We start from the raw sequence: 15,580 nt of genomic DNA on the forward strand, positions 1-15,580 counted from the left end.
TCCGAATTCCTTCATGAGGCTGGGGAGAGTGATATGAGGCCCCGAGACAAAAAACAACAGGTCATCTGCATATGCGGCGATCTTGAACTCCCTATCCCCCACCTGCCAGCCCTTTACCGAGGGATTTAAGTTGGTTTGTCTAATAAATGGTTCCAAGGACAGTATAAACAAGAGAGGGGATAAAGGACACCCCTGTCTTGTGCCGTTGGCAATGTGAACTCTCTCGGAAAGTGTGCCATTAATTTTTAATCTAGCCGTGGGCTTTTGATAAAGTGCTGAAATCCAAGCCAACATCCTCGAGCCCAGGCCCACATGTTTACAAGTGGCCAGCATGTAGTCCCAAGCCACTCGATCGAAGGCCTTCTCCGCATCCATGGATAGGAGAAGTAAAAAATAAATAAAGTGCGCTAATTATATGAAAATACACACATAGATGTGAATACATGTGGGTAGTAGTAAAAACCACAATCTACTGAGAGCAAGTAAATGACTCCATGAGTGGTAAAAATATATAAGTGCAAAACATAAAAACTCAAATAAAAAGAAGAAACAGAAAATGTGTACATGTGAAATACAATGATATTAATAGCGTGAAAATCTGAAAATCAAACAAACTCAGTCCATGGGTTCAAATATAAAAAGTTCATCAGTGAAAAAAAGCTTCCATCCACTATACAGCTCAGCAGCAACTAATCCCCCTATGAGTGGATTGACAAAGGAGAGAGATGTGCAGGATGGTGCAAATCCACTGGCGGTGACTCCAATAAGTGAGAAAGTGATAAAGGTGGACTCTTACCCTCCGTGTTGGACCCCCTCCTTGGCAGGGTCTATCAGGCATGCAGATTTTTGCCCTCTGCAGGGACAATGTAATGAGAAGATCTCCCCAGCAGCTGTTAGGAATGTTGTCTCCGATCCGGGCTGGTCCAAGTGAAACGCCTGGAGAGGGGGGGAAGGAAAGCTCTCTTGCTCCCAGTGTGGCAAAGGAAAAAACAAAAGAGCGGAGCTCCAATAGTGTAAAAAGTTTCGGAATTTATTAAATAAAAGTACAGACCGCAACGGAGAGTGCACGCTCCGTGAGGTGAAAATACAATTAAAAACAAGCCGGCATATAAAAATCGTAATAGCCCGTGCATAACATGGGGCAATCGTGACGGCTTACAACGTAGCCACGCCCTACATGCTTCGTCATTAGTAGACGTCTTCAAAGGGGCACGGGCTACGTGTTAAGCCATCCCCTATATAGTATAACTGTGCACACCAAGCCTCGTTTTCACCTCCACTCTCAGGGGAGGGAAAACCCAAGCCTCTACCTGGTGCTCCTCAGTGAATGGATGTTGCCAAGGTGACACATAGGACTGAAACTAAACAAAACTTCAGCCCCTCCCAGCAGAGCCAATCTCTCGCGCCATCTGGAGGAAGAAGCCCAGTATTACTAGACAATTAATATGTCTTACAGATGCTAATTTGGAACGTAAAACTGACAGAGCAGAAAGGAGAAAATCACTGAATCTCACCAAGAGGCAAGATGTGATGGAAAAAATTGTAAGTATATATGAAAATGTATGGAAAAGAAACAACGTTCATCTCCGTAAATAAAACCACATTCAAAAAACACATGTATGAAAAAAATATATATATGTATTAAAGTCACACCGTAATAAATGGAGGCCCATCCATGAACGTGAAGAGCACTCGGTATCACAACGATGCGACTAAATCATTATAATGTATAATATCTAAACATATCACTATGCTCCCAAAAAAAAAAAAAATTGTGAATGGATGAAGAGATAAAAAAAGTGAATGGATGAAAAAAAAAAAGGATGAAGAAATAAAAAAGTGAAGAAATAAAAAAAGTGAATTGTGAATGGATGAAGAGATAAAAAAAGTGAATGGATGAGAAAAAAAAAAAAAATTGTGAATGGATGAAGAGATAAAAAAGTGAATGGATGAAAAAAAAAAAATTGTGAATGGATGAAGAGATAAAAAAGTGAATGGATGAAAAAAAAAAAATTGTGAATGGATGAAGAGATAAAAAAGTGAATGGATGAGAAAAAAAAATTGTGAATGGATGAAGAAATAAAAAAAGTGAATTGTGAATGGATAAAGAGATAAAAAAAGTGAATGGATGAAGAAAAAAAAAAAAAAAGTTGTGAATGGATGAAGAGATAAAAAAGTGAATGGATGAGAAAAAAAAAATTGTGAATGGATGAAGAGATAAAAAAAGTGAATGGATGAGAAAAAAAAAATTGTGAATGGATGAAGAAATAAAAAAAATAAAAAAAGTGAATGGATGAGAAAAAAAAAAAATTGTGAATGGATAAAGAGATAAAAAAAGTGAATGGATGAAAAAAAAAAAAAAATTAAAAAATGACAAAAATGAAAAACATGTATACAAAAGAAGGGAAGAAAGGAAAGGAAGCACAGGGCCCAAAGCATCACCTATGAGTTGTCAATGAACGCATTCAACTCAATATCAACATTTAGGCCTAAAGGTCTGAGGGAACGGATCTTATAAATCCACTCCATCTCGAGTTTAGAGATGGCCCGTCTTTTAGATCCCCCTCTCCATGGGAGTTTGAGTTTATCAATGCCCATGAACAAAGTACCGCTAGGGTCTTTTTTGTGTTTGTCTAAATAATGTTTGGAGACTGGGTGGCCCAAAAAACCCCTTTTAATATTTCCAATATGTTCCCCCAGTCTAACTTTTAATGATCGGACCGTGCGGCCCACATAGTGGAGCCCACAAGGGCAAGTGAGTAGGTAAACCACATGGGTGGTTGAACATGTGATAAAAGATTTAATATGGAAATTAAGCGGGGAATTATTGGTAATGAATTGACACACCTTTCTCTCCGTTAATGCATTAAAAGCACAAACCTCGCAATTTTTACATTTGAAATAGCCTGTCATATGTTGAAAGAACATAGGTTTATGAACCGGAGGGTCACATGCAGCAGATACCACCCGTGAACTGATTGAGTGGGCACCCCTAAAGACCAGCTGGGGTCTGTCAGGAAGGGATGGTCCAAGCACGGGATCATTCTTAATAATGTGCCAGTGTTTGTTCAACATCCTCCTGACAGAAAAGTGCTGGCAGGAGTATCTTGTGATCAAGGGACAGACTAGCTGACAGTCCCTTTGTGCCCTGGTTTTATCAGCCAGAAGAGCGTCCCTGTCCAGTGATACAACCTGATTGAGTTTTTCAGTCAGAAACTGCGCTTCATACCCCTTCTCTATAAATCTGTCCGTCAAAACCTTAGACTGAGCAAGAAAGTCAGTATTGGTAGAACAATTCCTTTTCAGTCGGATGTACTGACTTTTAGGGACAGAGTCAAGCCAAGCTTTATGATGGCAGCTGTCCCTCGGGATAAACGAATTGCGGTCAATGACCTTGAAATAGGTAGAGGTAAGTAGAGAGTTATTTTCACCTCGTATCTCCAGATCCAGAAAGTGTATTTTTTCCTGGCTGGCCTCATATTTAAAGGATATACCCCTCTCGTTGGAATTGAGTCCATCCATAAAGGAACAGAGAGAGTCATAGGAGCCATCCCATAGGAGGAGGACGTCATCTATGTACCTGGCCCACAGGACCAATTCCGGTCTCCGGTGGGCATAGATGACGTCCTCCTCCCATTTCCCCATAAAAAGGTTCGCCAAGCTGGGGGCAAATTTAGCCCCCATGGCTACCCCCCTTAGTCTGGAGATAAAACTGTTTATTATGCCAAAAGAAATTATGTGTAGTGGCATATTCTAAAAGCTCCATAATAAAACGTTTTTGCTTCTTGGGTAGGGAGGCATCCTTATCAAGGAAAAATTTCACCGATTTAATACCCCAGTAATGGGGGATGCTAGTGTATAGAGAAGTGACATATGGATAGGAGAAGGCCCTCTGTATCGCCTGTTGTAATCTTGTTTATTAGCAACAGAGATTTAATAACATTATCCTTGGCCTCCCGACCGGGCATAAAGCCTACCTGCTCGGGACCAATTAGTTTATGAAGGACGGGTTTCAGTCTGTTGGCAAGTATTTTTTCAAAAATGTTCACGTCTATATTCAACAAAGATATGGGACGGTAGCTAGCACATTCATGAGGGTCCTTGCCTTCTTTTGGGATGACCGTAATAAATGCCGAGAGTAATTCAGGTGTTATCTCCTTGGAGTCAGACATGGAGTTCAAGGCCGCCACCAAGGGAGCCGTCAGAAGATCTGTGAATGTTTTATAGTAAATTGCCGTGTACCTGTCCGGGCCCGGGCTTTTGCCTTGTTTCAGATTTTTAATGGCAAGTTTGATCTCAGTTGTGTCAATTGGACATTCTAATGTATTGGCCTCTACGTCTTCCAAAGACGGGAGCCCACTTTTTTCTAGATACTCTCCGATGATCTGGGATCTGTCACCTGTCATTCCTGGCAATTTATGTTGTTGTGGTAAATTGTACAGGTTTGTGTAGTAATCGTGAAAATGTTTTGCAATATCTTCTTTAGAGACATCTAAAGAGCCGTTTGCTCGTTTGATACCTGGTATGTTGGTGTTATGGGTGTGTGTTCGTAAAGCCCTAGCTAGTGTCTTCCCAGGTTTGTTACCACCCTCGTAATAAATCTTCTTCTTGAAGAACAAGAAGCGTTTTGCCTTAGTGTCGAAGAGGTTCTGCAGGGATTTCCTAGTGTCTAATAGTTCCGAGGCCGTGGAGACCGACAGGGACTGTTTGTGTAGAGTTTCTAGATAGTGAATGCGGTTTATCAAACGTGTAGTCTCTTTTTCTCTCTGTTTTTTCCACAATTATGAATATATTTTAGTTAGAGGGCAATATATTTAAACTGTTACTCCTTCCAGCTTCTCTGGCATTGTTATTTTTTCTACTTAAAAGGCCTGGTCATTGTTTTTCCTTATCAAATTTCACATGGGTTGTAAACAGCAGTCTTCTTTTAATCCTGCAATCAGGCTGTACCCAATATACATTTTCTAGATACAGTGACCAGTTAGGTTGCATTATATTAGCCACTTTACAGAAAGGAGAGGGGATTAAAATGAATTGTTACAAAGCTGCACTTTCTCTTTGTCCTGGGACAAAAGCAGTCAGTATGACCAGACCTGAAGGTGAGAGGTAAACTAACTCCATGCTTGTACTGTACCTTATATTATATATATTTTTTGTGTGTAATTTGTAAATATCATGTAGCTCATTGTACTGTAACTGTACTGCAGTTCAAACTACCTCTTTTTTCCAAGAATCCTCAGATCTAGCTTTGCATATGTAAATACTTCTATAGTGATTGTATTTAATCTAGTTAACAACATTGTATGTCATAGCTTTGAAATTGTTAAACATCACCTAGAAAAATGCAAAAAAACACACACTTCATAGGCACAGCTAATAAGTATCATTAAGAAAATGGAGCATCGGCATTTGTTACTGCTTTATACACTGAAATGCCATTAATAAAAAGCAGTCATTTGAATTCCCAGGATAATATGCCACCTGCTTTCCAGTTCAGTATTTTCAAAGAAAATATAATTACAAGTTTGAAAACTTCAGTAATAGTTTTTTCAAAAACCATGCTTTAAATTACAAACAAATACCCATCAGATTTAGCACTTACTGGAAATGTCAGACCTGCATTTCTGATGATCTACACTGAGCAAAATTATAAACGCAACACTCTTGTGTTTTCCCCTATTTATCATGAGCTGAACGCAAAGATCTACAACTTTTTCTATGTACATAAATTGGCAATTTCTGTCAAATATTGTTCACAAACTCTCTGAAATGCCTTTGGAGACAGCTTATGATAGAGAAATGAACATTCAATTCAAGGGCAACAGCTCTGGTGGACATTCCTGTAGTGAGCATGCCAATTGCACGCTCCCTCAAAACTTGCGACATCTGTGACATTGTGCTGTGTGATAAAACTGCACATTTTAGAGTGGCCCATTATTGTGGCCTGCCTAAGGCACACCTGTGCAATAATCATGCTGTCTAATCAGCATCTAGATATGCCACACCTGTGGCGTAGATGGACTATCTTGGTAAAGGAGAAGTGCTCACTAACACAGATTTGTGAACAATATTTGAGAGAAATAGGCCTTTTGTGTACATAGAAAAAGTCGTCGATTTTTTTGCGTTCATAATTTTGCTCAGTGTATAAATGCTTGTGCTACAGCCTCCTGATTATCAGCTCTCCAGTTAATTGCCAGTAGCAACATCAACTGTCCCATGCTGTTCTACCTCCCCATACCTTTTAAATATTCTCAAGTACTCAGGCTTTCAAAAAGCACAATCTATGTCTGAAACGCGTTATCCATCCTGCCCTGCTTGTACATGTTGTGCTCACTATGTACTTTCTACATGAATATTGGCATTTGGATCTCAGTTTTGGTATGCAGTCATCTGGATTTTTTTTCACTTGTTTACTCTCAAGTAGAGTTGGGCGAGCAGTTTGGGCCAAGCGTAAGTTCTGCCCGAACATCGTCTGTTCAGTGAACACCCGAATTTTCAGGGCGTTCGGTCAGATGTTCGCCCGCTGAGCACATAGTGAATAGATACCGGTTGTTAAGGAGTGGAAGCCAGCCGATGTGTCCTTAACAATGGATGAATCATCAGCTGTCAGCAGGCTTCCCCGTTGACAACTGAATGAAAAAAACATTGCCACAATAGAATAGAATAATTTGAAAAAAATGGCGTGGGGTCCCCTCCAAGTCATACCAGGACCCAGCATGCACTGGTCGGTGATGACATGAAGGGAGCGGTGCTACCAGGGGACATTGCCGGCGGTTAGCCTTCGTCTGGGGCAGAGTTTTTTGTTTTGTTTTTTTGGGTCTGGCGGTGCAGCGGGCATCATGATTGACAATAGATCTACATTCGGGGACATTGTTTTTTATTTTAAGAAATTGTCAAAAACTGTGTGCGTCTTTATCTCTTTTTGACAGTGTACCCCTACTCATTCACATGGGGGTGAGATCTGGGGGCTCCCTTGTTAAAGTGGGCTTCCAGATTCCGATAATGCCCCTGCCCACAGACCCCCACAACCACCACCCAGGGTTGTGGGGAAGAGGCCCTTGTCCATATCAACATGGAAACAAGGTGCTTTGGGGTGGGGGGGAAGAGCACCCCTCATGTTGAGGGCATGTGGCCTGGTATGGTTCAAAAGAGGGCGTGTTTGTTCGCTCAGGCTGCTTGCTCAGATAGCATCTGGTATGGATTTTGGGTGGGACCCGCACGTCATTTTTTTCTTTTTTAATTTTGGTATGGGGTTTCCCTAAAATCCATATCTGACCCAAAGGGCCTGGTATGGATTGGGGGGCGGACCCCCACACTGTTTTTTTTTTTACATTTTTGTATTGCTGGCAATGGCTTGCAACCAAGAAAATCTATTTAAATGTCATTTTTTTTCTTTATAAATGTCAGTTTTGCTACAACAGGTTCTATGTATGGTACAGATGTGCCACTTTACAGGCAGACCAGCCCCCCCTCAGGCACTATATTTAAAGGAATTTTTCATTTTTATTTTTTCACTTTAAACACCATTAAAATCACTGCTCCTTTAAAAATGATATTTTTTTGAAAAATGTTTTTGCATTGATGTCCCCAGTACCAGGGCCCCATATCCTTTTTATGTCCAACAACTTGCATATAAGCCTTCAAAATGTGCACTTTTGATTTTTCAAGTTCAGGTCCCATAGACTTTAATAGGGTTTGCGGTTCAGATCTGAAATTTTTCCATGTTTGGGAGTTCTGGTGCGAACCGAACCCGGGGGTCTTCGGCCCAACTCTACTCTCAAGCATTACACCAGCACATTTAGATGGGATTACTTTTGACTGATCCTTGATTGAATTTTTTTTTATTTTGTTGCTATGATTATTTAATTTTTGTTGATTTTGGACTTGCTATCTACTATCCCTTTCATATTTGACATGTAATAAAGTTATATTTAAGCTACCTTCATGTAAAGCAAAAAACTATTTTTTATGTCTTTGATTCCTTTTTCATGCACTGTGATGGCTAACTGGGGTGTTCTAAAGTTATTAACCCATTTGTTTGCATTTCTGTGCAAGATGCATCTGTGCACAAAATTACATAAAGGGTTTGGTTGGGGGGAGGGTACATCAACGCATCTCTTGTGTGTGCTGGCCATGTAAATGAGACATGCCAGGAATGTTTAAAAGCCTGTCCTGACTGCCTTTTTAGAGTAACCACAGACCATTTGAGTAATTCAAAAGCATATAACAAAACATCTCATTAAAATAGTGGTCTTTGGGCCAGGTGGTCTCCAATTCATCTTAAAATTCCTGGAGGACTTATTGGATCACAATTTACTGTGCCATTTTCTGGCTAATCTAGCACCTCTATTGACTTGTAAGGTTTTAAGCCTCAATAGTGCTATTGATTTTCTGATATTGGCTTCTTACCTGCAAATCAAGGCATGACAGTTATATGCTGATGAATATCCAGCTCTTATTAGATGCTCTGGGACCACCAGTTTTGAAAAAGAACATGTTTCACCACTAACCAAGATCTGTACATATTATTGCAATTGTCTACAGGGACTTTTTTGATAAATGTGGCCCTTGTAGTATTTTATATCAGCATTGAGAGAAACATAGCAGTAAAGAATAATTTTTGTAACTATGGGTTTTGGAGGGAAAAATCTTCACCTTTCTTTTGAATAAAGCTTTTATTTTAGTCTTCTTCATTGTTGGGGTGATTTTATTTCCCTTTCTATTTTGCTAAAATCTTATGTAGCGCTGGTAGATTTGTGATCTACCATATGCTAGGTAAAAACGAACCCCACAATATGGCGTCTGTAACTTGTTCGTTAGGAAGGTTAAGTCTGCCTCTGTTCCAGCTTGGCTGACATTGTGTGTGTTTCCAGACTGACCGGTGGGTGTCGCTGTTATCACTAGTCAGTGTTGGAAAGGCAGCGTGTCGAAGCCTATGGATGCTCTTCTGTCCCGGAGACAACTCGGTGGAGGTGGTCCTCCGAGTTGCATTCTGGGCGAGGGTATTTATGGGACAGACGCCATATTGTGGGGTTCGTTTTTCAGCCACCTGCTGGCCTTCCTGGCCTACAGGTATGCGTTAGAGAGCAATCTCGTGGCTGTGGCGCATAAGTGGGCCCAGACGTTTGTCTGGGGCCTTCCACAGCAGCCGAGGAATGGTCCTGAGCTTTCTATCCAGAGTGAAGAAGCTGGACAACCGAGGAGATCCCAGGGGGGGACCCGTCATGGAAGGATCATGCAGCGTGCTGGTCTGGAGAGGGGCCTGGTGACTCGGTTGGAGGACGTATCCTAAAGTAACTATACAGCATAGTGTTGCCGGGTTGGCTTAAAGGTTCAAACACTGTGACTGACGTTCTTCGCATAAAGACCAATACATCCTGTGGCAGAGGATAGTACAGGTTTATCCCAAACAAGTCTGTGGCAGAGACTTCTGTTCGTGCTACATACTGGCTGCTAGGCAAGTGAGAGAGGCCTATCCAGGCGAGAAAGAGTGTGTCCCACGAGGGAAGCGCATTCTATTGTAATATCTAAATTCTACCAGGACATTTGTCAAGAATCTTACAAGAAGATATTTGAGTTTCTTCTGCAGTTTCCCTTCTGCCTCTTTCCTGCTACTTCCTTAGTAAATTGTTTAATAAAGCATTTAAAACGTACTCAAGTGTTGGTGCGTGTATCGTCCAGAGGTAAACTCAACGAAACCCTAGACCCGTTGCCGGTAAAACAGAGGGAAGGAAAGTGAAGGTAACAAGCCCGCTTAAACCAGCAGCTCCATGGAGAGTTAGTGCTACACTTATCATGCCCTGATACACAGGTTGTCTCTAGGACAGAAAATGAGCAATGTTCTTCATTGCGCCTGATGCACCATTAACCACTTGCCGACCAGCTCACGTACATTTACTGCGGCAGGTTGGCAGCGCTGCGTGAATCGCCGTACCTGTACAGCATTCGCGCCCCCGCCATGCCCGCAGTGTTCAGATTCATTACAGAACCGATTAGTCTACAGGTCCAGGCCAATGATTTCTGGCCTGGACCTGCTGATCGGTTCTGATGAATGAAAAGCCTCCTCTGCCTGTGAAATGTAAACGCAGGCAGAGGAAATGATGTCATCTCCCCTCGTGGAGCACTTTTCGGTTCCAGCTCGAGAGGAGAAGACATCACTGTGAATATATTAAGCAGCACACTGACACCAGGACATGCAGGGACACAATTAACCCCTTGATCCCCTCCTGATCACCCCCCCAGTTAACCCCTTCACTCCCTGTCACTGTGTCACCAATAACAGTTTTCCTATTTTTTCACTGATTACTGCTCATTAGTGGTGGACCCAGGTAGGTTTAGGGTACCCACTATTAACCCCCTAATAAAGGTTTAACTCCTTGATCGCCCCCAGTTAACCCTTTCACCCCCTGTCACCAGTGTCACTAGTATAGTGTACAGATCTATTTTCTGATTGTCGTATTAGTGTCACGGGTGACGCTAGTTAGCTAGTTAGTGGGTTAGTGTCACCGTCAGTCTTACATATTACCTAATAAAGATTTTAACCCCCTGATCACCCTCTAGTTGTCCCTTTCACCGCCTGTCACCAGTGATCACCGTATTAGTGTAATGGGTGATGCTAGTTAGTTTTTTATAGCGTCAGGGTACCCACTGTATATTACCTAAAAAAGGTTTAACCCCCTGATTGCCCGGTGGGTGACATCAATTAGGTTTTAGCATCAGTTAGGATCAACGTAAATCCCAGGCAGGGTCAGATTAGTGCAGGTACTCTAACACGCACACACACACTAGATAGCTCCATTACTAGTATAGTGTCTGAACGGATCAATATCTTTGATCTGATCAGAACTATATTAGTTTCCCCAGTAGTTTAGTGTTCCCAAAAATGCGGCATTAGCGGGATCAGCCCAGACACCTTCTAGCACCTGCGTTTAGCCCCTTTGCCCAGCCCAGCACACCCAAGTGCAGTATCAATAAATCACTGTCGCTTACAAAACACCACACACATAACTGCAGCATTCGCAGAGTTACCCTGATCCCTGCTAATGCTAACAGTTAATTTTTTTGGTAGCAATTGAAGCAGGCTCTGACAACCAGGTGCTTATTTGCCTGTGAGTCACATTAGCTGTACCTATAAATCTAGAGATCAAAATGTCCAAACAGAGGTACACTAGTGAAGAGGCCTATGCGTTGCTGAGCATGACAGATGAGAGCGATGGGGAAGCTCCATTGTCATATTCAGGCTCAGTATACGAACCAGTAGAGAGCAGAAGCACCCTGACAGATAGCTCTGATGATGGAGTAGTGGTCCTTGCTAAGCGCAGGCGTCCCTGTTCTTCTAAGCGCAGGCTACTCTGTTCTTCTGTTGTTGAGGTGCAAGAACCGCAGGGTTCTTGTATGGAGCAGAGAGCTAGTACTAGTGCAGCTCAGCCTTCTGGTGAACTGGCAAGCACCAGCAGGCTAGTACACCCTGGTCGTAGACAAACCAGCACTGCAGTAACACTTGGTGATGTGGCGGTTACCATAAGTGCAGTTCAAGCTGGGGTGGTGGCTAGCACAAGTAGTGTCCCACAGCCACCAAGAAGACAAAGACAGGCCCGTAGAGCCCATAATGTCCTTCCCACTACATATGCTAACCCTGGTTGGCAGCCCACTACTTCTGCAGCGCCCGTACTTCCCCCATTCACTGGCGAACTGGAATTCAAGTGGAAACAGTTGATTTTTGGTCATTTTTATTCACTGTTTTTCATGGAATATCTCTATAGATCTATCGTGGACCAAAGCAATTGTATGCTGGTCAATTCATCGCCGCTACTCCCCATTTGACCCTTGCCAGAGAATGGAAACCTATTACGGTTTCCGAATTTAAGACCTTTCTGGGCCTATTCCTCCTCATGGGCATAGCTAAAAAAAGTGAGTTGCAGTCATATTGGTCCACTGACCCAATTCACCATATGCCCGTTTTCTCTGCTTCCATGACCAGGACAGGATACGAGCAGAACTTGTGGTTAATGCATTTTAATGACAATGAACTCTGTCATCCTCGGGTGACCCTGGATTTGATCAGCTCCACAAAATTTGGCCCCTCATAAACACTTCAACCAACAGTTCACAGCCTTGTTTATTCCCGATCAAGTTGTCTGCATTGACAAGTCCCTGATTAATTTTTCTGGCCGTCTTGCTTTCAAACAGTTTCTCCCTAGCAAGCGTGCAAGATATGTATAAGCTCTGTGACAGGGCCACAGGCTATACATATAGTTTTATGGTTTACGAGGGAAAAGACAGTCACGTGAAGCCCCCCAACTTCCCAGACTACATAGGGATTGCTAGCAAGATTGTTTGGGACTTGGTGTCACCCTTATTCGGAAAGGGATACCACTTGTACGTGGACAATTATTACACAAGCGTGCCACTTTTTAGTCACTTCTTGATTTTGGAATTGGAGTATGTGGCACCATGTGATCTAATCACCGGGGCTTCCCCCAACTGCTTGTAGAGTCCCGACTTAGACAGGGGGGTGAGTGCCTGCTTGAGATGTAATAATTTGCTTGCAGTGAAGTGGAGGGATACATGGAATTTTTTCGTTCTGTCCTCCATTCACGCAGATACAACAGTTCAAATTGCAAGGGTGACAAGTGTTGTTGAGAAGCCCCTCTGTTTCCACAAATACAACCTTAACATGGGAAGGGTGGACTTCGATGACCAGTTGATAGCGCCATACTTAATTGCCTATAGAGCCAGACGCTAGTATAAAAAAGTGTGTACATCTATTTCAATTGGCTCTGCTGAATGCTTATGTGCTATACAAAGCATCAGGATGAACTGGATTCTTCCTTAAATTCCAGGAAGAGATCATCACAGCTCTTCTGTTTCCAGAGTGTGCTGTGCCCCAACTTCCCAATGCAAATGCAGAGAGCCGGCTGCATGAGGGGCATTTTCCAGATGTCCTCCCTGGTACCTCTACCCAACGAGCACCCCAAAGAAGATGTTCTGTCTGTAGGAAATGCAGATATAGGCGTGACACTCACTATTATTGTTCCTCCCGTCCTGACCAACCTGGTCTCTGCATCGGTGACGGTTTCCATCACTACCACAGACTAGTGAAGCAGTGGCGTCTCCAGCTTTCAAATTTAGGGGGGGGGCACATGGGGGGACAGGGACAAAAGTAGGGGGGCAACTATAAAATGCATATATATATATATATATATATATATATATATATATATATATATATATATATATATATATATATATCCTGGGGCCCTTTACTACGACCCCACAACGGGCCCTTTCACATGTTCTGCAGTGAGCTCCCTTCCTACTGTATTGGGGTCCCCCAGGGTGGCAGAAAACAAGAGATATATGTCACCAGCATATCAAGAAAATATAAGGATCCAAAGCAGTGGGAGAACTATCAGGGTTGCAAAGGTTGTCTTGCCTCCGGGCCCTGGTGTTCTGCCACTGTGGGGTTCCCCAGCCTCCTCTTGCTGTCCTGCCCCTGCTATTGACAGCTCTGGTCTGGCATCTCTTGGAATTTACAGGCTGGTCCTCCTGTCCTAAGGACGGGAGAAATCAGTCTGTTTTTTCAGTAACTGAAAGTCCTGGTGGAGTCCTTCCTGCAACTCGCTCTTCTCCCTGCCAATGAGGATGCAGGTGAAGGAGCAGATCAGGCGGCCGTGGTTGTGTGAACGCTCGCATTATGCAGTGTCAGCGAGCAGGGGAGGGGGGAGGAATCACCCGCAGGAGCTGACTGGGGACTCTCTCCCTCTTAGACATTGATTTTTTGTAAAAAAAAAAAAATTTTTTTTTTTTGGGGGGGCACATGGTGGGGCACAACATAATGTTGGGGGGGTCAGGGCCCCCTCTGGCCCCCCCCTAGGGTCGCCATTGTAGTGAAGTATTAGCATAGGGTACAGCACTACACAGTTCTAGGGCACACTTTCACAGGGTCTCCAAAGATGCCATCGCATTTTGAGAGACCCGAACCTGGAACCTTTACAGTTATGCCCTGTATACAACGTTGGACATTGATCGGACATTCCTACAACAAAATCCATGAATTTTTTCCGACGAATGCTGGCTCAAACTTGTCTTGCATACACACGGTCACACAAAGTTGTCGGAAAATCTGATCGTTCTAAATGCGGTGATGTAAAACACGTACGTCGGGACTATAAATGGGGCAGTAGCCAATGGTTTTCGTCTCTTAATTTATTCTGAGCATGCGTGGCACTTTGTGCGTTGGATTTGTGTACACACGATCGGAATTTCCAACAACGGATTTTGTTGTCAGAAAATTTTATAGCAAGCTCTCAAACTTTGTGTGTCGGAAATTCTGATGGAAAACGTGTGATGAAGTCGGAAATTTCTGACAACAAGGTCCTATCACACATTTTCCGTCGGAAAATCCGACCGTGTGTACAGGGCATTACAGTTACAAATAAAAGTGTAAAAAAAGTAAAAAAAAGTAAGAAAAAAAAGCCTATATATATATATTGTAATGTTTGGGGTATTTAGCTCAAGCGATAAATGCGTTTTTAGTGCAGTGAGTCCACATCAGACAGGCATTATAGTTAAGGGCCTGGTAGCCCACGTTTATTAAACCGAAAAACAAAAGCAAAAAGGTCCATTCAGGATTCCCACGCAGGGGTTTAACTTCATTAAGCACTCCAAAAATAAGGAAAACATACCAAGCCACCTGGCTCTCTTGTCAGCAGTTCCTCTGCTTGCTCTCAACAGATTTGCCAATTCTTTACAGCCCCCTGGACTCACTGGCTTCCTCAGTCTCCCCGACTCTCAAGGCTGGCCAGCCTTTCCCAGTCCCTGGGCAAAGAATCCCCTTTACATAGGCTGCAGACTCCCACAGGGCAGACCACTCTCCAGACACAGGTCTGTCTTCACACAGCAGTAGCAACAAGCTACACACACTCCACCTTCCTCCACCCTCTGCTCTCACTAGCCCCTCGTTATATGGGCTGTGTGCACCTGGGCACACAACCTGCTGGCTCTCCATAAGACATGGACACAGGGTTAGAGATCCCATCCCTTTTCCCAGTGACAGGGACTATTACATATCCCCCCCCTTTGTTTCGATCCGGAGGGAGGAACACCAGCACCCGTCATGGTTAGGACACCTCTGTGCTGGCTGTCAGCCACGTAGGCCCAACCTTTTTTTCGGGTGCGCTTCCAGGTACGTCCCACCCTGGATCTTAACAGGGTCCTACATTTCCCTATACTCCCCCCTTGTTTCGCACCGGAGGGAGGAACACATAAACCAGTCACTAAGAATGGGACACCTCTGTGCCAGCCATTCGCTGCGTAGGCCCATTTCTTTTTCCGGGTATGTTTCCACCAGCACTTCACCTTGAACCATGGGCTCCCACTAATCTCTCTATCCCTTCCACCTTCTGGCCACGGGATCCTCCTTTTCCCTCCCACAGACCTACTCTCCTGGGACTGTTGGGGACCCATTTCCGTGAAATCTGTCAGGGACTGACCCCTCTCACTACCTGACGCAACACTAACCAACAACATCTGTTTATCAGGTTCACTAACCCCTGTGTGGTTACCCTTGGCAACCAAA

This window comes from Aquarana catesbeiana, linkage group LG05, assembly GCF_042186555.1.
Source record: "Aquarana catesbeiana isolate 2022-GZ linkage group LG05, ASM4218655v1, whole genome shotgun sequence".
Taxonomy (NCBI): Eukaryota; Metazoa; Chordata; class Amphibia; order Anura; family Ranidae; genus Aquarana; species Aquarana catesbeiana.